This window comes from Hemitrygon akajei, chromosome 4, assembly GCF_048418815.1.
Source record: "Hemitrygon akajei chromosome 4, sHemAka1.3, whole genome shotgun sequence".
In the NCBI taxonomy this organism is placed as follows: domain Eukaryota; kingdom Metazoa; phylum Chordata; class Chondrichthyes; order Myliobatiformes; family Dasyatidae; genus Hemitrygon; species Hemitrygon akajei.
Genome location: NC_133127.1, coordinates 158,328,731 through 158,354,687, shown reverse-complemented (window position 1 = coordinate 158,354,687; position 25,957 = coordinate 158,328,731). Strand labels below are relative to the sequence as shown.

General features: G+C 44.1%; 1 protein-coding gene across 3 annotated transcripts in view; it reads left to right on the top strand.

Moving 5' to 3' along the window:
* Window positions 1-4,825: 4,825 nt before the first annotated feature.
* The window catches only part of sacs (sacsin molecular chaperone), a 121,866-nt gene continuing 100,734 nt past the window's right edge, over window positions 4,826-25,957 (top strand). For 2 of the 3 annotated variants that reach the window (XM_073043724.1, XM_073043722.1), the window contains exon 1: window positions 4,826-5,044. The gene's annotated coding sequence lies outside the window, so the exon portion shown is untranslated. Of the gene's footprint in view, window positions 5,045-5,390; window positions 5,433-25,957 lie in introns of those variants that run through there. The other variant, XM_073043723.1, reaches the window with a different exon arrangement.

Here is a 25,957-nt window from a genome sequence, read left to right as displayed (position 1 = left end):
GTATGCTGGCCTTTATAAATCAGAGCATTGAGTATAGGAGTTGGGATGTAATGTTAAAATTGTACAAGGCATTGGTGAGGTCAAATTTGGAGTATTGTGTACAGTTCTGGTCACCGAATTATAGGAAAGATGTCAACAAAATAGAGGAAGTACAGAGAAGATTTACTAGAATGTTACCTGGGTTTCAGCACCTAAGTTACAGGGAAAGGTTGAACAAGTCAGGTTTTTATTCTTTGGAGCGTAGAAGGTTGAAGAGGGACTTGATAGAGGTATTTAAAATTATGAGGGGGATAGATAGAGTTGATGTGGATAGGCTTTTTCCATTGAGAGAAGGGGAGGTTCAAACAAGAGGACATGAGTTGAGAGTTAGGGGGCAAAAGTTTAGGGGTAACATGAAGGGAAATTTCTTTACTCATAGAGTGATAGCTGTGTGGAACGAGCTTCCAGTAGAAGTGGTAGAGGCAGGTTCGGTATTGTCATTTAAAGTAAAATTGGATAGGTATATGGATAGGAAAGGAATGGAGGGTTATGGGCTGAGTGCGGGTCAGTGGGACTAGGTGAAAATAAGCATTTGGCATGGACTAGAAGGGCCGAGATGGCCTGTTTCCATGCTGTAATTGTTATATGGTTATATGGTTACATTTAGTAGAGCAGATACCTGAAGCATAGTAATGATGAAACAAAATGTAGGGCAAGAAAACCCGCTTTTTACAACTGATTAATTATAAGCCTTTCTACAAAATACAAGTTTTAGCCAATGGATGCTTCCTGTGAACCCGTATAGTTTATCAAAGAAAGAAAAGTTGAGCTTCCATGAACCAGAAGCAAATTATGCCCAATTTCCCCATCCAATGTATACCATGAAAAGTTACCATATTTACAGATTAGTCAATGAAAACCATGCAGTAATAATTAGAATTGATGTTAATTAGAACGGACTGATCAGCTCGATTTAAGTCGCAATTCATTGTCATATGTTATCTTGTAAGACCGTTGGTCTTGAGTTAGAAAATTGCGAATTTCAGAATCAGAAGCAGGTTTAATATCACTGGTTAATGTTGTGAAATTTACTGTTTTGTGGCAGCAGTACATTGCAATACATAATAATAAAATTATAAATTATAGTAAGAAGTGTTACGAACCCCGTAACTGGGTGTCTTACCAGCAAAGATAGAAGTGTCCGTTGGAGTCTGGTGATACTATTTTCAACAGTATTTATTAGTAAAAATACACAAAAATAATATCAATGCAAATATACAGATAATATACGTCATCAATACTAAACCTAAAAGTGCGGGTATAATAATAATCAATAAGAAATAAGCTCTATCGTTGTCTAGGGGATAATGAATTGTCAGATGGAAATATAAAGTTCAGTTCAGTTCATGCAGGCTGCGGTAGTTGTTGGTCACGGTGTTTCAATTGTTGGAGAGAGAGAGAGAAAACGTGTGAACAGTAACAGCTATTGACTTGCCAACTTTCCTTTATGATCTTGATCCGTCGATGTGTTGTTGTTGTGGCCATTCACGTATGACCCCTCCGTCCTTTAGCTAGACCGTTCTTCCGTGGTGGACTCGTCACCCAGGCAAGGGTGGACACACACACAAGCCCCCACCAGTCTCGCTACAAAACACTGTGAGTTAAAAGTTACCGACCCTTCGTTCGGCCTCCGGTCTCCCACCCTGTCTCGTGGGGGTTCTGATGCTTACTAGCATTTCTCCTGGTGCGTCTGAGGGGTGTTCCCCAGACCTTACTTTTATCCCCACTCACGGGGTCTCAGGTGTCAATCTGGTTGAGATGATGTAACCCATCAAACCAGCCCACTCTGAGGGGTTTCAATGAATAGTACCAAGTACACAAACCTTCTCCAAAAGACAATAGCAGTAAATCTCCCCTTTTGTCAATAGGAGACATTCCAAACTGAGCTGTGTCTCTTCTCTCATTAATTTTCATGAGCGGCCTTTGGCAGATTTCCTTTTGTCCCTTTCATTTCCTTGGTAGCAGCCTTGAAATAGTAGCGATTTGCGATTTCTCCAAAAGAGGGGGTGACTTTGTACCCTTCTGCCCATCAGAGTTGTTCCTCATTCATAACAGAAGAATATACAAAAAAGAAAATTAAATAAGTAGTGCAAAAGAGAGGGGAAAATAATGAGGTAGTGTTCATTGTCCATTCAGAAATCTGATGACAGAAGGGAAGAAGCTGTTTCTAAAATGATGAGTGTGTGTCTTCAGGCTTTTGTACCTCCTTCTTGATAGCAGCAATGAGAAGATGGCATGTCCTGGGCGATGGAGGTCCTTAATGATGGATGCTGCCTTTTGAAGGTGTTCTGAATGCTGGGGAGGCTAGTGGCCATGATGGAGCAGGCTGAGGTTACAACTTCCTGCTGCTTTTTCTGATCCTCTGCAGTAGCCCCTCCATACCAGTTGGTGACACAACCTGTTAAAATGATCTCCACAGTACATCTGTAGAAATTTATGCGTGTCTTTGGTGACATAGAAATTCTCCTCAAACTCCTAATAAAATATACCTGCTATCATGCCTTCTTTGTAATTACATCAATATGTTGGGACCAGGACAGACCTTCAGAGACATTGACACCCAGGAACTTGAAACTGCTCACCCTTTCCACTTCTGATCCCTCAAAGAGGACTGGTGTGAGTTCCCTAGACTTTCCCTTCCTGAAGTCCTTAATGAATTCCTCAGTCTTACTGACATTGAGTGCAAGTTTGTTGCTGTAACACCACTCAACCAGCTGATCCATCTTACTCCCTTACATCCCTTCATCATCATCTGAAATTCTACCAACAATAGTTGTGTCATCAGCAAATTTATAGATGGTGTTTGAATTGTGCCTAGCCACACAATCATGGGCGTAGAGAGAGTAGAACAGTGAGTGAAGCATACAACCTTGAGGGGAGCCAGTGTTGATTGTCAGCAAGGAACAGATGTTATTTCTGATCCACACTGACTGTGGTCTCCTGGTGATATGTCAAGGATATAGTTTCAGAGGGAAATACAAAGGTCCAGGTCTTGGAGTTTGTTGATTAGAACTGAGGGTATGGCTGTGTTGAACGCTGAGCTGCAGTCAATAAATAGCAGCCTGATGTAGGTATTACTATTGTCCAAGGGATCCAAGGCTGAGTGAAGAGCCAGTGAGACCTGTGGGTAAAACTATTGTAGTCACAGGCAAGTTGCAGTGAGTTCAGGTCCATGCTTAGGCAGGAGTTGATTCTAGCTAAGACCAACCTTTCAAAGCATGTCATCACAGTAGAAGTGAGTGCCACTGGGTGAAAGTCATTAAGGTAGCTTACCCTGCTCTTTTTGGGCACTGGTATGATGGCTGCCCCTTTGAAGCAGACAGGAACTTCCAACTGTAGCAGTGAAAATGTCCTTGAACAATCCCACTAGTTGGTTGGCATAGGTTTTCAGAGCTCTACCAGGTGCACCATCAGGGCATGACATCTTACCAGAGTTCACACAGGTGTAGTTTTATTTTCCCTTTCAAAGGTGTTGAGCTCATCTGGGACTGAAGCATCACAGTTATTCATGATGTTACACTCTGCCTTGTAGGAAATAATGGTCTGCCAACCCTGCCAGTGTTGATGTGCATCCAATTCTCTCTAACCTCAAACAGAATTGTTTTCTCGCTCTTAAAATAGCCTCCTGTAGCGGTACTTCTTGAATAGTTCCGGATCACCGGTCTTGAATGCCGTAGATCTAGCCCTCAGTAGACTATGAATCTCCTGGTTCATCCATGTCTTTTGGTTTGTGTCTGTCTGGTATGTTCTTGAAGGCATACACTCATCCCCACAGATCTTGATAAAGTCAGTGATGACAACTGTGGTTTTTTCATTCAGACCCAAAGATGAATTCCTAAATATTGGCCAGTCCACCAACTCAAGTGCTCCTCCGCCTCCCTTGACCTGATCTTTTTCATCCTCACCACTGGTGCTGCAGTTTTTTTTGTCTCTGCCTATACAGTCTGTGGGACTACAGTCAGGTGTTCGGACTTTCCAAACTGTGGGTGTGAGATGGCACGGCAAGCATTCTGATGATGATAAGCACTCTCATGTGTGTTGGCTCCTCTGGTTCCACAGGTGATATGTTGGTGACAGTTGTTGAGGGACTCTTCAAGCAAGCCTTGCACAATAATAAGGAAAGCATCAAGGTACACAGATTTAGGGCTACTGCTTACGTTGCTCAGCTCCTCCAATGCCCGGCTGAAATTGACCTGAGGTGGAATGTTTTAAGTTCAATACTGGATAATATGGACCCAAACATCTTGGTTGACCAACTAACATTGCAGTAACAACTAACTGTTTAATTGCTCGGGGTGCTACCGGTCAGATGGCATGTGAAGCCAAGGGCCCCGCAGGTGGACGTGGAAGAGCGAACAGCACCGTTCTGAAGAAGAGCACTGGAGTTAGTCAAGGTGTCCTCGGAAAGCTTTATCTCCCAGCCAACGCCATTTTTACACCGCTGTTTGTGAAGGGTGCAAATTGCCTGCGGTGCTTCGAATATTGATTCGGAACTCACACTGATAGCAGTGGGACAATGTGTAGGTGCTGACAGGTGAGCATTTTACAGGTAAGAACTACTATATTTTGCTCCCTGGAGTTCACGAGTGCCGTGATAGACTTAAAGGACCAGAGAATATTTTTGTTAAAAGAAAAATACGTTGCTCCCAAAATAACGGGCACAACGATTTTCATTCGACAGCAATTTCTGTCTGTGTTGGTTGGGGAGAAGTGTTGCCTGTCATGGAAAGCTCGGTGACCCTTTAAGCGGAGGTAAACGCCTGCGCAGTGCGGAACGTCGGTGCTGGGGAGCGCGGGGCCAGGGTTGCTGCAGTGGACAGCCGGAATGTCTGTGCAGCTTCGGCTGCCGCATTGTGAACCGACAGGGACATTAACTGCATGCTGCCGAGGGCTGCCACAGCGCCGACATCTAGTCGTCCCGCTCTGCAGATCTGAATTGTACCGTCGCTTCATTATCTGCGATTAAAGGAAGAGACAGTTACAGATACCATCGGGGGAGCCGACAGTGAGTATTTATTGTCTTTAAGCAGCGTCCGCTGAATGAATGGACAGCACGAGCAAAGGGGTATTTGTGTTTAAAACAATAGCTGTATCCACCGGGAAGAATCTGGACAATGAAGTGGCGGTGGATGTGATAGACTCCCTGCGGTCCCAGTCGGTGCTCAGAGGGGGCATTTTTATTGTCTCCTTGCCGTGAGCTCCAGTCTCTGCGGCTTTACGAGCACGGCCTCAAACTGGATTCTTGCTTGGGGTCCTCCAGATGGTTCCCCCGGCTGTGGGTGTGGCGGTGGGGGTGGGTCACACCAGCTTCCGATGACAGCCGTAATGCGCAGCAAACTGCAAGCAGCCCCGGTGAAAGGTTTGACGGCGAGGTGCTGCAGTGTCTTTAAGGCGTGGGTGTAAATATTATCTGATAGATGGTACTCAGTTAAGAAGCTGGCACGTTAGCAGTCTCTTTACGAAGCGTAAATTTTATATTTCCTTCCTGTTTTAATGATAAGTAGTTTGGCTTTACTGAAAGCAGAGACCCGATTTGTCTCTAAAGTTGTAAACAAATCTATCAGACAGACCTTGAAGTGCGAGCCTTTTATTTGATAATTTGAATGTGACCAGTAAAATCAGTTTCTTTCAGAATAATCTGAAAACATCGGAGTAAATGTGAATTAATGAAGGATGTTCCACAGCTGTGGCAGGGCTTGGATGCGATTACCTAAATGAAATCAACCAACATAGGTGACATCAGGGCCTCGCATCCAGATGAGCTCGTTTGTTCTTTGTTCGTTTTGCCCTTCAAAACATGGAGGAACACTCCCATGCCCCCGAGGACCCCGTTTCTTCAGTCTCTGAAGCCGTCATAAGAGCATCGTTCAGGAGGCTGAATCCACAGAAAGATTCCAGGCCAGGTGAGGTACCTGGAGGAGTATTAAAGACCTGTGCTGGTCAACTGGCTGGAGTGTTCATCCATATCTTTCACCTCTGGCTTGGGCAATCTGAGGTACCCAGCTGCTTCAAGCAAGCTTCAATTGTACCAAAGCCTAAGAAGAAGTGGTAACCTGCTTCAATGCCTACTGTCCAGTAGCACTTGCATGCACAGTGATGAAACGTCCTGAGAAGTTGGTGATGAAACACATCAACTCCTGTTTGAGAACAGGTCCACAGAAGATGCCATTTCATTGTCTCTTCACTCAACCCTGGAACACGTGGACAGCAAAGATGCGTATATCAGAATGTTCTTTATTGACTACAGCATAACATTAAATAGTATCATCCCCTCAAAACTAATCGATAAGCTTCAAGATCTTGGCCTCAATACCTCCTTGTGCAACTGGATCCTCGATTTCCTCACTTGCAGACCCCAGTCAGTTCGTATTGGCAACGGCATCTCCTCCACAATCTCCATCAGCACAGGTGCACCACAAGGTTGAGTGCTCAGCACCCTGCTCTACTTGCCTTACGCTGTGCCTTACGTCTGTGAAACTAAGCACAGCTCTAATGCCATATTTGAGTTTGCTGACAACACCGCAATTGTTGGCCAAGTCAAAGATGGTGATGAATCAGCATATACTATAGGAGAGAGATTGAAAGCCTGGCTGAGTGGTGCCGCATCAATGACCTTTCACTCAATGTCAGTGAGACTAAAGAGCTGAGTGTTGACTTCAGGAGGAGGAAAGCAGAGGTCTGGGGGGGGGGGGTAGGAATCAGAGATGAAGAAGGTCAACAACTTTAACTTCCTTGGTGTTATAATTTCAGAGGACCTGTCTTGGACCCAGCATGCAAGTGCAATGACAAAGAAAGCATGGCAGTGCCTCTATTTCCTTAGAAATTTACGGAGATTCGGCATGGGATCTAAAACTTTGACAAACTTTTATAGATGTGTGGTGGAGAATACATTTACTGGCTGCATTAAGCCTGGTATAGCAACACCAATGCTCTTGAGTGGAGATAGCCCAGTCCATCATGGATAAAGACCTCCCCACCATTCAGCACATCTATACTGGAGCACAATAGCAGGAAAGTAGTGTCCATCATTAGGGACTCCCACCACCCAGGTGATGGTGATAAGATATAGGAGCCTCAAGACTCAAGTTCAGGAATAGTTACTGCCCCCTACCATCACCCTCTTGAACTAGTGGGGATAAATTCACTTGCCCAATCACTGATCTTTCCCCCAAAAACTATGGACTCACTTTCAAGGACTTTTCATCTTATATTGTCAATATTTATAGCTTATTTATTTATTTTTTCTTTTGTATCTGCACGAGTCATTGGCTTTTGCTGTTGGGTAGTTTGTCTCCTCTGTTGGGTGTGGTTTTTCATTGATTCTATTATGGTTCTTTGATTTACTGAACATCTCTGCCGGAAAATGAATCTCAGTGTTGTATATAGTGACTTATATGTACACTGCTAATAAATTTACTTTGAAAATATCAATACATATTATTAAATGGAACTAAGAAATTTTGAATGGAAGTTACCTTGGATTTTGCTAATTACTTTATTTCTTGCAAATTATAAAACCAGAAATCTCTGTAGTGATGTTCACACAAAGAACATAATGTTCCATAAATAACAAAATCTTGTGCTATCTGTCGTGATGTTGATTCACTGTTAAAAACTAGGAACTAGGTAAACTAGGAAAACGCAAACTATGTGCTCATGTGGGTTGCAGGAAAATGACATCTTACTGTCTAAATTTTAAGAACAGCCAAGACTGAAATGAACAGTCAGTTCTTCTTGATGCTTGGATTCATTGTTTTGAGTGATGTAATGCTGTGCAATAATAAATGCATGAGTCATGTTCAACATTTTGCTTTATGTGCTGCCCATGACTGAAACTAATTGAAACACCGATTGCTGAGATGCAAATCAAAATGACTAATAAAAAAAACAAGTGAAGAGAAACCTGAACAATGTCAGAGATTTTTACTGGCATATTTTTCACTCTCTGCTAATTTGTTAAAAATGAACACATGGTTAAATATTAGGAAGAAATATCACAAAAAAGCAGGAGCAGAATTCCTTTAGTAATTGTCAACTGTTTGGCGAATGCAGCAGTTCGTTTGGGAGCTCAGACACAAACGCGTTTGGGCAATTGTATGTCTGTGTACAACTGCATTTGTATGCCCGTTATCCATGTACAGTTGAACGTGTAAAGGGAGTCTCTGCAATCTTCGTGGCTTTAATTTAGATAGTCATGCAGTACTCCAGATAAATACGTATACTTTGGTTGTAAGTATTCCTGAAAAACTTACAGTTCTTATCTCATCAAAGCTATTTTCAACTGGAAAGAGAAATTAGTTGTAACCTTGCCTTGGGGCCCTTTTCGGTGCTGTGTGACGCTGACTCTGTGCCAGCATTCACTTCTGGCTAATGCCGATTTATATCACTAGCTGAGTGATAGGCAAGGCCTTGCATCTTGAGTGTATACTTTATATTGTCTTCGATCATTACAGCAACTCCTCTATCCTGGCCATTGACCCAATCCCACTGACCAGGAATCAACCATTCTGACTCTGGTTAGGATTGCATTCTTAGTTTTATGTGTACACTTGAGATAAGCTCCTGAGAACAACTCTATGCCATTGCTGAAATCACCTTCTCCAATTCTTGGCATGAGTCATGTTCAACATTTTGCTTTGTATGCTGCCCATAAATGAAACTAATTGAAACACCTAGTGCTGAGATGTAAATCAAATAGTCTAATTAAAAAAAAGGTGACGAGAAACTGGAGCAATGGCAGAGATTCTTGCTGGTATGTTTTTTTTCTCTCTGCTAATTCGCTAAAAATGAACACTTGGTTAAATATTAGGAAGAAATATCACAAAAAAAAGCAGGAGCTGAATTCTTTTAGCAATTGTTGAGTTTTTGGTGAATGCAGCAGATTGTCTGGGAACTTAGACACAAATGCAGTCGGGTTGTAATTGTGCATCTATGTGCACAACTGCACTTGTATGCCAGTATGGTTGGATTGTTTTCTGACATTTTCAACCTTTCACTTTGGCAGTTTGAGGTAACTACCTGCCCTAGGCACACTTCAATCATACCAGCACCCAAGAAGAATGAGGTAATCTGCCTCAATGACTAAAATCCAATAGCATTTATACCCATTGTTATTCAGATTCAGATTCAGTTTATTGTCATTTAAAAACCCCAAATGCAATGCAGTTAAAAAATGAGACAACGTTCCTCCAGAATGATATCAACAAAGCACATGACAAAATAGACTACACCAGAAAATCCACATAACGTTTGGCAATCCCCAATCTAGAGTCTGGAGAGGCTGCTGCGTATTAATATTGCGCTACCATCTTTTTATGGTACCATCCATTTACCATCCATTTATAGGCAGTTATGAAGTGTGTTGAAAGGTTAGACATGAAACATACCAACTTTTGCCTGATGAGTGACTTGGATCTGCCCCCATTCACCTATTGTCACAACAGGTCAAAATCAGCTTCCATTTTATTGGCTCTTTACTCAACTCTGGAACATTTCGACATACATCTAGACTTTCTTTATTGACAACAGCTCAGCATTCAACACTATCACCCACTTGAAACTAAACACTGAGCTCCAAGACCTAGGCTTTGATACGTCCCTGTCCAATTGGATCCTCTACTTTCTCACTTGCAGACCCCAATCAGTATGGATTGGCAACAACATTTCTTCCACGATCACCATCAGCACAGTTGCGCCACAAGTTAAGTGCTTTGTCCACTGCTGTACTCACCTTATAGCTGTGATTGTGTAGTTAAGTACAACTCCAATATCATATTTATGTTTGTTGACTTAATTGTTGGCCTAATCAAAGATGGTAATGAATTGGCAAATAGGGGAGAATTATAAATCTGGTTGAATGGTGCCACAACAACAACCTCTCACTCAACATCAGTAAAACCGAAGAGTTGATTATCAGCAAAGGACGGAAGAAGCTGGAAGTCCATGAGCCAGTATCAGTGCTGGAGACAGTCAGTAACTTTAAATTCCTTGGCGGTACCATATCAAAGGATCTGTCCTAGGACCAGCACTTAAATGCCATTACAAAGAAGACACAATACTGTGCCTCTACTTTCTTAGAAGTTTGCATAATTTTGGCATATCATCTAAAATTTTGACAAACTTCTATAGGTGCACTGTGGAGAGTATCCTAACAGGTAGCATCATGGCCTGGTTATGGAAACATCAATGCCCAGCATTGGAATAAACTACAAAAAGTAGTAATGACTGCCCAGTCCATCACAGTCAAAGCCCTCCCCATTATTGAGCACATTTACAAGGAACACTATCATAAGAAAGCAGCATCCATCATCAAGGATCCTATCATCCAGGCCATGCTTTCTTCTCACTACTAGTATTGGGCAGGATGTGCAGGAGCTTTAGTTTCCACACCACCAGATTCAGGAACACTTACTACCATACAACCATCAGACTCCTGAACCAGCATGGATAATTTCACTCACCTCAATACTAAACTGACTCCACAACCAATAAACTCACTTTTAAGGACTATATTCCAGTTAATTGGGGCACATTGGGACCAATACATTTTGGCCCAATTAAGCAGCTGCACCAATTGGCTGAAGTTTCATGGAAATATTTAAAAAGGTGTAAAAAACAAACAAACTACCAGTTAACTAAGTGACAGATAGTGTATTTAACTGAAAAAAAAATCAGAGCAAATTAGAACACTATCAATATTTCTGCATTACTATAAAATGGTGTACTGGTTCCTAATAGTTATCAACAGAGAAATTAATATTTGTGTATTGCTGCCATGTTCTTTTCATTGATTGTAAATGAACAAAATCAGCAGACACCTAGTGTAGATAATAGGCTGTTTTCATACAATACTTTTGACAATTACATCCTCCAAATCTTCACTTTCATTGTAACATTCAAGATGATTGCCAATACCTTCAAACTCTTCATAGTTTCTAACGTGTTGAAGTTGTGATATCATTTAATTTTCACTCCCAGCTGTTTCTGGCACCTCTAAGCTTGAATGCTTGAAACCGCAGTGAGCAAAACAGTTCTGAATTGTCTTACTGTTTGTTACTCACCAACTAGCAGTGGCAAAAATCACTGCTTTTTGAACACAAACTTGCAACTGATGTTATTTTAAAACTGTTTGCTCTAAGCACAATGTAGTGTCTTACAGCCATACAAGTGCGTGTGACCAAATTGATTAGGGAGTTTAAAGTAAAGAAGTCCTTAGGAGGCAGTGATCATAATACGATAGATTTCACCCTGCAATTTGAGAAGGAGAAACTAAAGTCAGATGTATTAGTATTACAGTGGAGTAAAGGGAATTACAGAGGCTTGCGAGAGAAGCTGGCCAAAGTTGATTGGAAAGGGATACTTGCAGGGATGATGTTAGAACAGCAATGGCTGGAGTTTCTGGGAGAAATTCAGAAGGTGCAGCAAAGATACATCACAAAGAAGGATTATTCTAAAGGCAGGATGATGCAACCATGGGAAGTCCAACAACATAAAAGCAAAAGAGAAAGTATATAATAGAGAAAAAAAATAGTGGGAAGTTAGGAAACTTTTATGAACCAACAGAAGGCAACTAAAAAGCAATAGAGGGGAAAAGATGAAATATCAAGGTAAGCTAGCCAATAATATCAAAGAGTATATCAAATGTGTTTTCAGATATGTAAAGAGTAAATGAGAGTAGATAGTGGACTGCTGAAAAATGAAACTGCTGAATGATGCTGGAGAAGTAGTAATGGGGACAAGGAAATGGTGGACAAACTAAATAAGTATTTTGTACAACACACACAAAATGCTGGTGGAACACAGCAGGCCAGGCAGCATCTGTAGGGAGAAACACTGTCGATGTTTCGGGCCAAGACCCTTCTCCCTATAGATGCTGCCTGGCCTGCTGTGTTCCACCAGCATTTTGTGTGTGTTGTTTGATTTTCCAGCATCTGCGGATTTCCTCGTGTTTGCTGTAAGTATTTTGTATCCATTTTCCCTGTAGAAGACATTAGCAGTATGCCAGAGGTTTGAGAGCGTAGGGGAAGAAGTGAGTGTAACTGCTATTGTTAGGGTGAAGGTGCCTGAGAAGCTGAAAAGGTCTGAAGGTAGGTAAATCACCTTAACCAGATGGACTACACCCCAGGGTTCTGAAAGAGGTAGCTGAAGAGATTGTGGAGGCATTAGTAATGATCTTAAAAGAATCAATAGATTCTGGCATGGTTCCGTAGGACTGGTAAGTTGTAAATGTCACTCCACTCTTCCAGGAGGGAGAGAGGCAGGAGAAAGGAAATTATAGGCCAGCTAGCCTGACATCAATGAGTCAGAAGATGTTGGAGTTGATTGTTAAAGATGAGGTCTCATAGTACTTGGAGGCACATGATAAAATAACATGGTTTCCTGTAGTGAAAATCTTGCCTGACAAATCTGCTTAACAAGGTAAGAGCCTATGATATTATAGGAAATTTCTAGAATGGATATAACATTGACTGATTATCAGGGGGTAAATTGTGGGAATAAAGGAAGCCTTTTCTCATTGGCTGCCGGTGACTAGTGGTGTTCCACAGGGGTCTGTGTTGGGACCGATTCTTTTTACGTTATAGATCAATGATTTTGATATGAAATTGATGGCTTTGTGGCCAAGTTTGTGGATGATATGAAGATAGGTGGAGAACCGATAGTGTTGAGGAAGTAGGGAGAGTTTAGAGGGACTTAGACAGATTAGGAGAATGGGCGAAGAAGTGGCAGATGGAGTAGAGTGTCAGGAAATGTATTGTCATTCATCTTGGTAGAAGGAATAAAAGCTTATTCCATTTTCTAAACGGGGAGAAAATTCAAAGATCCAGGTCCAAACGGACTTGGGAGTCCTCATGCAGGTTTCTCTAAAGGTTAACTTGCAGGCTCAGTCGATGTGAGGAAGGCAAAGTAAGTATTATCATTCATTTTGAGAGGACTAAAACATTAAACAAAGAATGTAGTGCTGAGGCTTTATGAGGCACTGGATGAGGCCTCACTTGGAATATTGTGAGCAGTTTTGGTCTCCATATCTAAGAAAGCATAAGACCTGAAAATATAGGAGCAGGAATAGGTTATTTGGCCCATCGAGTCTGCTCTGCCATTCAATCATGGGATGATCCAATGCTTCCAGTCATCCCCACTCCCTTGCCTTCTCCCCATACCCCTTGATGCCCTGGCTAATCAAGAACCTATCTATCTCAGCCTTAAATACACCCAATGATTTGGCCTCCACAGCTGCTCATGGTAACAAATACCACAGATTTACCACCCTCTGACTAAAGTAATTTCTCTGCGTCTCTGTTTTAAATGGATGTCCTTCAATCCTGAAGTCATGCTCTTTTGTCCTAGACTCCCCTACCATGGGAAATAACCTTGACATATCTAATCTGGTCAGGCCTTTTAACATTCTGAATGTTTCTATGAGATCCCCCCCTCATTCTCCCGAACTCCAGGGAATATAGCCCAAGGGTTCCCCATACCATAACCCTTGCACTGACATCAGAGAGGGTTCAGAGGAGGTTCACAAGAATGATTACAGGAATGAAAGGTTTATCATATGAGTAGCGTTTGATGGCTCTGGGCCTGTACTTGCCGGAATTTAGAAGAATGAGGGGAGATCTCATTCTTAACTAATGTTCAAATGCCGAGATAGAGTCGGTGTAGGGAGAATGCTTTCTATAGCGGTGGAGTCTAGAACCAGAGGGCAAAGCCTCAGAATAGAGGGATGATAATTTAGAATGGAGTTGAATAACAATTTATTTAGCCAGAGGGTGGTGAATTTGTGGAATTTGTTGCCACAGCTAGCTATGGATAGCTATGGAGGCCAGGCCATTGGGTGTATTTAAGCTTGACTTGATAGGTTCTTGATTATTCTGGTCTTATTATATACTCTGCTAGTTAGAAACTGTTCGACAAGTCTCCTGCCCCAATTAAGTGGCATAGTGTCTTATATAAATGAAGGAAATTCCAGCTGATCAGTTGATCAGTTTTGTTCTGGAAGAGTAGTCCCAAATAAGCACTGCCCTGATTAACCAATGTCCAATTAATCAGAATCTACTGTTTTTATTTACTTTTTTAATTTATTATTTGCACAATTTATTCTCTTTTGCACATTGGTTGTTTGTCAGGTTTTGTTAGTATGGTTTTTCATAAACTCTATTGTATTTCTTTATTTTCCTGTAAATGCCTGCAAGAAAATGAATCTCAAGCTAGTATGATGACATATACCTAGGTTGATAATAAACTTACTTTGAGCTTTGAACTTTGTTCATATTGTAGATCTAATATTTCAGTAGTATTTGAGTAATGTTTACAATATATTTGATTAAGCATTCTTTTTTATTTAAATAATTCATTACAGGTTATATGTAAAAATGAGTGAATTGCCTACGTCATAGCACTACACATCATACGTGCACACCTCAGTTAAAGTAAAAATGAAGTTAGACTCACATCCTGGCTCCACGCTTTTGCTTTCAATCAGTTTTTTATGTTTTGGAGTTACAAAACGTACCAGTTCATAGTGGGAACATTTGTCAAAACTAACAGGCTAAATTGGAGAAGCTATCCCAGAGTAACAGGATGGAGTGGAGTAATAGATAGTCCGCTTCTTCAATGCCTAATGTGACATGATTTCAGCAGAGGTTGGTGTTCTGGTAAAGGCCCTACTCCATGGTGGTTACTTAACATACCTTTAATTAAATTTTAAGCTGGCAGTCATCCTCTCATTCCGACAAGCTTTCTTGATGAAGATCAATACCAGCATTTTGTGTGTGTTGCTTTGGATTTCCAGCATCTGCAGACTTTCTCGTGTTTTAAGATCAATACAGATCCTTTGTCATGAATTTCAGTTCATGTTTCAGTAGATGCAGCTTTACTTCAGTTGATGTAAGCACTGCGTCTAATAACTTCATTGATGGACACGTGTGCATGGAAGCCATTGATACAGTTTCATGCATGAATGGATATGGTGATTGCATTTAGCAATTGATTTTGCGCTTCATGCACGTAGTACAAAATAAACCAACCACTAAACCATCAGAATTTCAAGGTTATGGAGTTTTACATGGATGAGGTATTTTATATTTGTCAGATTTGTTAGCATGCATGATAAAGTCTTAATTGTGCAATGAGAAGATAAACATGAATGTTGACGAGCTCCCTGACAATAAATGTATTTAGCAAGAGTAAAATTGTCTACCTCGCAGCACAAGTAAGCCACTCTTCGCCTCTAGCCAAACAATTCAGTGTGGTTTTGTGCATGAGATAAATATTCCACTTGAGTTTGAAATGCCTGCAACCCCATGTCGTATGATGCAAGTAAGCATAAACCGAATACGTAAGAAGTGTGAAATCTTGGAATATTGTGGTCATGCCGGTGCCCAAAGCAGCTCAAAGTAGCACAGGACTTTGTTTAGATTCCGAAAAAAAGCTAAATGACAAAACGAAGCCTTTGAACCCCTTGAGATTGTTCAGCTATTTATTAAGATCATGGCTGATCCCTGAGCCTAACTCAGTTCCTTCCCCATTCCCCTTTACATAAGACATAGGCGCAAAATGAGGCCATTTGGTACACTGAGTCTGCTCCGCCATTTGATATTAGCTGATACATTTCCCTCTCAACACCATCCTTCTGCCTTCTCCCCGTAACCTTTCACACCCTGACTTATCAAGAATCTATCAACTTCCACCTTAAATGCACACAGTGACCTGACCTTCACAGCCAACGAATTCCACAGAATCACCACCCTCTCATTTAAAAAAAAATTCTCCTCATCTCTGTTCTAAACAGACGTCCTCGATTCTGTGGTTGTGCCCTTTGGGTCTAGACTCTCCCACTACAAGAAGCATCCTTTCCACATCCACTCAATCTAGATCTTTCAACATTCAATAGGGTTTCATTGAGATTCCCTCTGATTCTTCTAAATTCCAGCAAGTACAGGCCAGAGCAGTGAAACACTCCTCACATGACATGCAAGAGAAAATCTACAGATGCTGGACAAAATTCTGGAGGAACTCAGCAGGCCAGGCGGCATCTATGGAAAAGAGTAAACAGTCAATGACTGGAAGAAAAGAGATGAGGTCAGAGTAAGAAGGTGGGGGAAGGGGAGGAAGAAGTACAAGATAGTAGGTGATTGGTGAAACTGGGAGAGGGGGAGGGGTGAAGTAAAGAGCTGGACAAGAAGGCATCTGATAGGAGAGGACAGAAGACATGGAAGAAAGAGAAGGGGGAGGAGCAGCAGAGAGATGATGGTCAGGTAAGAATATAAGGTGAGAGAGAGAAATGGGAGTGGGGAATGGTGGGGGGGCGGTCAATTACCAGAAGTTTGAGAAATCGATGTTCCTGCCATCAGATTGGAGGCTACCCATTTGGAATATAAGGTGTTGTTCAGCTTTTCATTCCCAGAATCATTCTCATGAACCTCCTCTGAACCCTTTCCAATGTCTACACATACTTTCCTAGATACGGGGTCCAAAACTGCCTCACAATACTCTAAGTAAGGCTGCTCAATGCCTTATAAAACCTCAGCATTACATCCTTGATTTATATTCTATGCCTCTCAAAATGAATGTTAACATTGCATTTGTCTTCCAAACACTGACTCAACCTGCAAGTTAAACTTTAGGGAATCCTACACGAGTACTCCCAATCCCTTTGCACTTCTGGTTTTTAAATTTTCTTCCCATTTAGAAAATAGTCTATGCTTTTATTCCTTCTACCAAAGTACATGACCATACACTTCCTGGCACTGTATTCCATCTGCCACTTCTTTCCCATTCTCCTAGTGTGTCTAAGTCCTTCTGCAGCCTCCCTGCTTCCTCTACTCTACCTGCCCCTCCTTCTATCTACATAATACAATATAAAAAGAAGTGGTCCCAACATCAATCCTTGTGGAACAACACTAGTCACTGGCAGCCAATCAGAAAAGGCACCCTTTATTCTCAATCTGCCATTCCTCTATGCACGTTAGTATTTTTCCTGTAATACCATGGGCTCTTACCTTGCTAAGCAGCCTTATGTGTGGCACCTTGTCTAATGCCTTCTGAAAACCCAAGTACACAACATCCACTGATTCTCCCTTGTGTATCCTGCTTGTTATTTCCTCAAAGAATTCCAAGAATTTTTTCAGGCAAAAATTTCCCTTTAGAAAATTATGCTGACTTTTTGTGCCTCCAAGTACCTGGGACCTCATCATTAGTAATCGACTCCAACATCTTCCTTAGGGACTTAACTACCTTCAGACCTTTAAGCTTCCCAAGCTCCTTTTCCATAGTAATAGCAACTGATACTTTTGAACATCCGGTATACGATAGTGTCTTTCACAGTGAAGACTGATGCAAGATAGTTATTCAGTGCATCTGCCATTTCCTTATTCCCGAAAGCTACCTCACCAGCATAATTTTCCAGTGGTCCGATATCTACTCTCGCTTCTCTTTTACTCTTTATATATTTGAAAAAAGCTTGGTATCCTCTTTGATACTATTGGCTAACTTACCTTCATATTTCATCTTTTCCATCATTATGGCTTTTGTAGTAGCTTTTTTTTCATTTTTAAAAGCTTTCCAATCCTCTAACTTCCCACTAATTTTTGTTCTATTGTATACCTTCTCTTTTGCCTTTATGTTGTTTTTGACTTCTGTTGTCAGTCATGGTTGAGTCCTCCTGCCTTTATAATTCTTCTTCTTTTCATGTATCTATCCTGCATCTCCCAGAAACTTCAGCCATTGCTGTTTTCCCGTCATCCCTGCTAGTGTTCCCTTTCATTGAATTTTGGTCAGCTCCTCTTGCAAGCTTCTCTGATGTCTCTTACTCCACTGTAATACTGATACATATGACTTTAGCTTCTTCTTCTCAATATCTTTGATAAATGATTTAAAATTTACACCATACCATTACTTGCCTTTTCAGAAGGAATTTCCAGGAAGATGGATGTGGTGCAGACTGTTGCAGTACTCCATGATCCTGCCAACCTTCAAAGTTAAGCAGTAAGACTCTGTGTACAGTACCTTGTATAACTGCAGCCTCCAGGTGATTGTATCAGGAAGCTCAGGCAGAGAGGAAGGTAAAAGATAAAGATCAGCTTTATCTGTTGCAAGCACATTGAGACTTATAGTGAAATGTCTCATTTGTGTCAATGACCAACACAGTTTGAGAATATTCTCTGCGCAGCCCACAAGTATCTCCCTGCTTCCAATGCCAACTTAGCATGCTCACAACGTACTCATCCTAACCCGTACATCTTTGGAAAGTGGGAGAAAACCGGAGTAATCGGCGGAACCTAAGCGGTCACAGGGAGGACATACAAACTCTTTACAGACAGTGGCGGAATTGAATCCGGGCCATTGGCACTGTAAAGCGTTATGGTAATCACTACGCTACCTTGCTGACTGAAGTACTATGACATAACTGATTACAGATCCCATGGTAATTTGGCAGAAATGGACCTGTCTGTTGGGCATGGCAATCATAATTTGCCACTGGCTTTGAAAGTATCCACTGCCCTCGAAAGTATCCACTGCCCTCAATTGCATTGCAATGTCCTACGAGGCCAGTGCTGATCCACAGCAAATGGCTGAATACAGAGGCAACAGGAAATTGACTGACCCCATTGTTTCTAGTTTATTCAATCATATTGGTGTTTTCACCAGAGAGTCCCATCAGAATGAACGGACGCTCAGGCTTATGGCTTCATTTGGTTTCTCAAGATGTGTCGTTCAACTAGAGAAACATTGTCCTTCAGTATACAGCTGGCCTTTTACTGTGTGCAGAAATCCCAGGCCAATGGCATCTTGCATTCATTCTTGTGTATTAATGTTTTTAAGTGTAATACAGTGCTAGATCTGGCTATCTAGACACATGGTGGACCAGGGAGGGAAGCGTATGGTGAGAAATGAAATGATCGGAGTCACATTTTTTTCTTTTCTTGTCTTTTAATAGAAATGAACTGTTTGTTCTTTTTGCTGCAGATGCCTGGAGTGCACAACTGTCAAGGCTGGGGTACCATGAAGGTGGAGCATGGTCTCTCATGCATGACTTTGATGCTCTGTACACTTGGCCTATTGTTCTCTGGATGAACAAACTGAAGGGTTGTGATTTATATCACTTGTACTCCAGGCTATTTGGATGCTTATCAGCTTCGCCACCAATCTTTGCTTGATTCCAGAAGTATTCATCTTGGTGGCTGTTGAAGTCGAACTCCTCATGCCAGCTGACCAAAGCACGGGTCATCCTAGGTCCTCAGATAGATTTCCTTTGTTGTTTACGCTCCATCATCAGGTCTTGTTCACTTGTAATTTCAGAATCACCAGGTATGGGTATTTGAATGTCCACATGCTTGGCCAGAGTGCTGCCCAAAGTAAGCAACTTTCTTAGATAGATCAGTAACAACCTTGTAGCTGGTTTAAAAATACATGAATAGTTCATCAGTGTAAGAGTTTTGAAGATCTTCCTGATGCATGTGATCAATTTTCACTGAGTGCTCTAAGCAGTGCAGCTAGATGAAACAAGAATTCTGCCACTAGGTTGCTGTAGACCAATGTGGCTTGTCTTCAACGGCCTTGCTTGTCTCTAGGTTACCACCTCTGCAGAAGGCAGGAGGATTATGATCTATGTTGTGTGACCCCTTCAGGGAAGTAAATGACCTGCGAGTGTATGTGATGGAAACGTTTGTGACTGATGATTTTGCAGAAATAAGAGTGATGTTGAATGGCAAATGGGAATAAGAAGTGCATGGACAGAATGAGAGACCAGGTCTGCAAAGTAAATTACTGAATTGAGTAACATGGGTGTAGCCTTAAGAGGACATTTTGTGGGAGTAAAAGTAATGTATATGTTAGGGTGCAGCTGAGTACCTTTGTGACTTCCTCATTTGATGAGAAATGGAAATCCCTTGTAGTGACGAATCCAAGAATTGTGGAAGCAGATTTCTACCGCTTGTGTCTGTGCTAGCTTCTAGCTATGCTGTCACCAACAGACATCTTTCAAACATTCCTAGGAAATATGATATATGAATGTTCAGCAAGGAATTACTGAATTTTGCAGCAGGCTTTAGTCCATTCTTTTGCTTCCCTTGTGCTGTTGAGTCAACTCCTGATTCCATCTGTTGGCTTGCTCACAATAACTGGAGCTGAATCTGAGGTATGGCAATTATCCTCAAACCTGCAATGTTTACTTGATCAGTAAGTCCAGATCGTGAAGTTCATGTGTTGTAAATGACTTTAATAACAGCTGCAGAAGTATTTGGGCTGCCTTCTTTCGGACAAAGCTGCCTGCTTGTTGGGCATCAATCAACAATGCGAAACAGCCACTCTCTCCACTGTTGCTGCACAGAGGGCAGATTCTGAAGGGAGGTTAAAAAATGGACAAAATGTCTGGGGCTGGGACCTCTGCTGTAGGGACTGTGATGAGATGTTTGTTCCCTAAGTGTAAAGTGGTCACCTGAGAAAGCTATTTAAGAAATTAAGGGAATTGTAGAATTGGAAATCATCTAAATTGAAGAATCTGGATATGGAAGTTTCTGCCTGTTTTATTGCAGTTGAGCACTTGGGTATTAAGGGTATAGAATGATTGAAAATTTCAGTTTATTTCACACAGGACTATAAGAACACCTCCAAGTCCACTTATTATACACATTCAACTTTGAGTTTAGTCCAGGCATGTGTGTCGCCTAACTGCACTGAAAATGTATTGAATTATAAACTATTTATAGTTGGCATGAATGGCATGCTGTTGTGCTGTATATTTCTGTAAAGGCCAGGAGGCCAAATCTAAGATGAAACTAGCCCAAATCTTTCTGGGATCAATAGATTTGTAGATGTTAATAACAACAAGGGATAAGAGGTTAAAATAGGAGGATGGCATTGAGTAAAAGAATTGAATAGTGGAGCAGGAGTGACGGGATAAAGGACTTCCTTTTGTTTCTGCCGCCAAAAGAAATGAAAATGGTTCTGTCCACCACCACTCATCTGAAACGTTATTCTGTTGTTCAAGTCTATTCTGTGGCACATGGCCAAGTGGTTAAGATTTTGGTCTAGTGATCTGAAGGTCGTATTTCCAAGGCACAAATCCACCGTCTCTCGAGAATAATGGTTGCCTATTTTTCTGTTTTTCTAACCCATGGCACAAGACTGCTTCACTAGTTTTCTCCAATGAAGTTATTAGAGTTCTTCTGTTAAAAGAAATATCACATGCAGATACTTGTGTTCTTTCTTATGCAATGATTGAATGGGAAATTTTAGTCCAAAAGCATAAAACATATAGAAATATGAAATACAACCAGAGTTTCTGGAAATTTTCAGCAGGTCAGGCAGTGTCTATGGAGGGGGAAATGGCATTAACTTTGTAGGTTGTGGACCATGCTATCTGATGTGCTGAGTACTTCCAGCATTCTCTGTTTTAATTTCAGAAAGTTTTGGTCTTCCTGTTCTATTTACTGAAGAAATACTGTGTGCTTACCGACAAAATAACTACTGAATAATGTTGGGGAGATTGTCATGTGTTTACGACAACCAAGGACCTTGGAGAAATTTAGACAATCAAGCATATAGATATTCGTAATTATAAACAGCAGATATTTGTTATCCATAAAGCAGAACTCATGGTCAGGGTCTGTTCAGAAGGATACAAACTTAATTCCACTCATTCAAAAACTTCATATGTTGAGCCGGCCAAAGGCAATTTTGAAAGATTGAAGAACTGTCAATTATGCGGAATGCTATCAAGCCCATTCCTTCCGCACTGCAGATGGGCATAATTAACTTGTGGTCTAATATTCTGAGAATACCATGTGGTATTCTAGATCTAGGCTCCTGGAGCTCTTTTCTACTGTGGCAGTGTGAATGTGTATGTGTGAAATTGCCAAGAGATACTGAAGTAGGGATGCCTCCAAGGAGATTCCCAACCTCAGTGCAAAAGTTTGTGCTGGTGTTCCTTTACCCCTGAAATCTCAGTGGAAGTACAGCTAATGATGGTTGTTTCCTTCTTGGTTGTCACAAGTGATCTTTGACCTGAAATGTTAATTCTGTTTCTTATCTTACAGATGCAGCCTGAGCTATCTAGTAGTGAAAAAAGGCCCATAGATTCCTGATTGTGTTCAGATTGACTTTTTAGCAATAACAATTGTGTCTATTTGCTACTAAAAGCTTGGACTAGCATAGTGACATAGAGTAAGAAGTATACAGTATAGAAACATCCCCTTCAACCCATCCTGACCAATATGCTCCATTCAAGCTAGTCCCATTTACCAGTGTTTGGCTCATAACCTTCTAAACCTTTCCAATTCCATGTACCTCTCCAGTTTTTTAAAGGTTGATACTGTAGCGGGGTGCTACGCGCAGCGCTGAAATTACGACACGGAGTCGATAAACTGCAACCACAGAATCCCTTTATTTCAAAAACACAGTCTTGCTTTAAAGCCTGTCTCCCCCACTCGATACTTCGAGAGGCACGTAACTGAAACTCCTTGAGGCTATCTACCTTTGTCTCTGGCTCTGGCTAATTGTCAGCCGGTTCGAGTGTGCTAGTGATTGGGTCGCCACATAACCCCCCCCCCCCCAGAACCGGCGGTAGACCCCCCAATGTCCACAGTCTGGGCCGGGCCCTGTTTGGGAGATCGGCCTCTGCGCCGCGGTGCCGGAAACTCGACCGGTTGCGCCAAGTCCACATGGGCTGGTTTGAGTCGGTCCACCGTGAAAACCTCCTCTCTCCCCCCAACGTCCAGCACGAATGTGGACCCATTGTTTCTGATCATCGTAAACGGCCCCTCGTAGAGCCGCTGTAGCGGTGGCCGATGCCCGCCCCTTCGTACAAACACAAACTTACAGTTCTGCAGGTCGGGTTCTGCCCATGCTGTGAAGTGGGTATGGGGGCCAGGGCACCGAGTCTCTCGCGTAGTCTGCCCAGGACTGCTGCGGGTTCTTCCTCTCGCCCCCTTGGGGCTGGTATGAACTCCCCGGGAACGACCAGGGGCGCGCCGTACACCAACTCGGCCGACGAAGCGTGCAGATCGTCTTTGGGCGCCGTGCGGACGCCGAGTAGGACCCAGGGAAGCTCGTCCGCCCAGTTAGCTCCGCGCAGGCGGGCCATGAGAGCCGACTTCAGGTGACGGTGGAAACGCTCCACCAGTCCGTTTGACTGTGGGTGGTAGGCAGTGGTGTGGTGCAGCTGAGTCCCCAACAGGTTGGCCATCGCTGACCAGAGGCTGGAGGTGAACTGGGCGCCTCTGTCAGAGGTAATGTGGGCCGGTACACCAAAGCGGGACACCCAGGTGGCGATCAGCGCCTGGGCGCAAGATTCGGAGGTGGTGTCGGTGAGTGGGACCGCCTCTGGCCATCTTGTGAACCTGTCCACGATAGTGAGGAGGTGCCGCGCCCCGCGCGACACTGGCAGGGGGTCCACGATATCCACATGAACGTGGTCGAAACGCCGGTGGGTGGGGTGGAACTGCTGCGGTGGAGCTTTGGTGTGCCGCTCTACCTTGGCCGTCTGGCAGTGCATGCATGTTCTGGCCCAGTCACGGACCTGCTTGCGGAGTCCGTGCCAAACGAACCTGCTGGAGACCATCCGGACGGTAGTGCGGATGGAAGGGTGCGCCAAGTTATGAATGGAGTCGAAAACACGTCGTCGCCAAGGTGCCGGGACGACGGGACGGGGCTGGCCGGTGGCGACATCACAGAGTAGGGTCCTCTCACCTGGGCCTACGGGGAGGTCCTGGAGCTGCAAACCAGAGACTGCGGTTCTGTAACTCGGGATCTCCTCATCTGCCAGCTGTGCCTCAGCCAGCGCCTCAAAGTCCACCCCCTGGGACAGGGCGTGAATGTTAGGGCGAGAGAGCGCATCCGCCACGACATTGTCCTTACCTGAGACGTGGCGGACGTCCGTCGTGTATTCAGAGATGTAGGACAGATGGCACTGCTGGCGGGACGACCAAGGATCGGACACCTTTGTGAATGTAAAGGTAAGCGGTTTGTGGTCCGTGAACGCGGTGAAGGGCCTACCTTCTAAGAAGTACCTGAAATGTCGGATTGCCAGGTATAGCGCCAACAGTTCCCGGTTGAAAGCACTGTATTTGAGCTCGGGTGGCCGCAGGTGTTTGCTGAAAAACGCCAGGGGTTGCCAGCGGCCCGCAATGAGCTGCTCCAGTACCCCACCGACTGCCGTGTTAGATGCGCCACTGTGAGGGCGGTAGGGACGTCCATTCTGGGGTGCACTAGCATCGCGGCGTTCGCCAAGGCCTCCTTCGTTTGAATGAAAGCGGCGGCGGACACCTCATCCCAGGTAATGTCCTTGCCCAGACCGGACAGCAAGGCGAACAGGGGGCGCATGATCCGGGCAGCTGAAGGGAGGAAGCGGTGGTAGAAATTGACCATACCTACGAATTCCTGGAGGCCTTTGACCGTGGTGGGTCGGGGGAAATGGCGGACTGCATCTACCTTAGCGGGCAGAGGGGTTGCCCCGTCTGTGGTAATCCTGTGGCCCAGGAAGTCAATGGTGTCGAGCCCGAACTGGCATTTGGCCAGGTTGATTGTTAGACCGTAGTCACTCAGCCGGGCATAGAGTTGTCGGAGGTGGGACAGATGCTTCTGACGACTGCTGCTGGCTATGAGGATGTCGTCCAAATAGATGAATGCGAAGTCCAGGTCGCGTCCCACCGCGTCCATCAACCGCTGGAACGTCTGTGCGGCATTCTTCAGGCCGAACGGCATGCGGAGGAACTCAAAAAGGCCGAACGGGGTGATGAGAGCCGTTTTGGGGACGTCGTCCGGATGCATTGGGATTTGATGGTATCCGCGGATGAGGTCTACCTTGGAGAAGATCCGCACGCCGTGCAGGTTTGCTGCAAAGTCCTGAATGTGCGGCACAGGGTAGCAGTCCGGTGTTGTAGCCTCGTTCAGCCTGCGGTAGTCGCCGCACGGTCTCCAGCCCCCTGTCGCCTTGGGCACCATGTGCAGGGGAGAGGCCCATGGGCTGTCGGACCGCCGAATGATCCCCAATTCTTCCATCCGCTTGAACTCCTCCTTCGCCAGTCGGAGCTTGTCCGGGGGAAGCCGCCGAGGGCATGGAGGGGTGGTTCCTGGGTCAGGATGTGGTGCTGTACACCGTGTCTGGGCATGGCTGCCGTGAACTGCGGTGCCAGAACCGATGGGAAATCCGCCAGGACCCTGGTGAAGTCGTTGTCGGACAGCGTGATGGAGCCGAGGTGAGGGGCTGGCAACTGGGCTGCACCCAGGGGGAATGTCTGAAAGGTCTCGGCGTGAACCAGTCTCTTCCTGGGCAGGTCGACCAGTAGGCTGTGAGACCGCAAGAAATCCGCACCCAGAAGCGGTTGGGCTACGGCGGCCAGTGTGAAGTCCCACATGAACTGGCTGGAGTCGAACCGTAGCTGCACCGGACGGGTGCCATAAGTCCTTATTGTGCTGCCGTTCGCGGCCCGTGGGGGGGGGGGGGGCCCGGCTGTCGTAACTCGTCGGAGGTAAGACGCTGATCTCGGCACCGGTGTCGACCAAAAACCGGCGTCCCGACTGTTCGTCCCAGACATACAGGAGGCTATCCCGACGGCCAGCCGTCGTAGCCATCAGCGACGGCTGGCCCTGGCGTTTCCCGGGAACTGGCAGGGCGTCCGGGAACTGGCAGGGCGGGCGGCAACGGCGGGCTTCTGCGCCCCACCGCTGGTGGTAGAAACACCAGTGCTCGTTGGGCTCCACACCCCGGCCTCTGGGTTTAGCGGGCTCCGCAGCCGGGCCTGGACTGGTTTGCTGCTGGGAGCATGGCCGGGTGATCTGTGCGACGGACACCCCACTCTCCTTCTTGGCGTTCCACAGCAAGTCCGCCCGGGCCGCCACCTTCCAGGAGTCGCTGAAATCCGCGTCGGACAGCAGCAGGCGTATGTCCTCGGGCAGCTGCTCCAGGAAAGCCTGCTCAAAC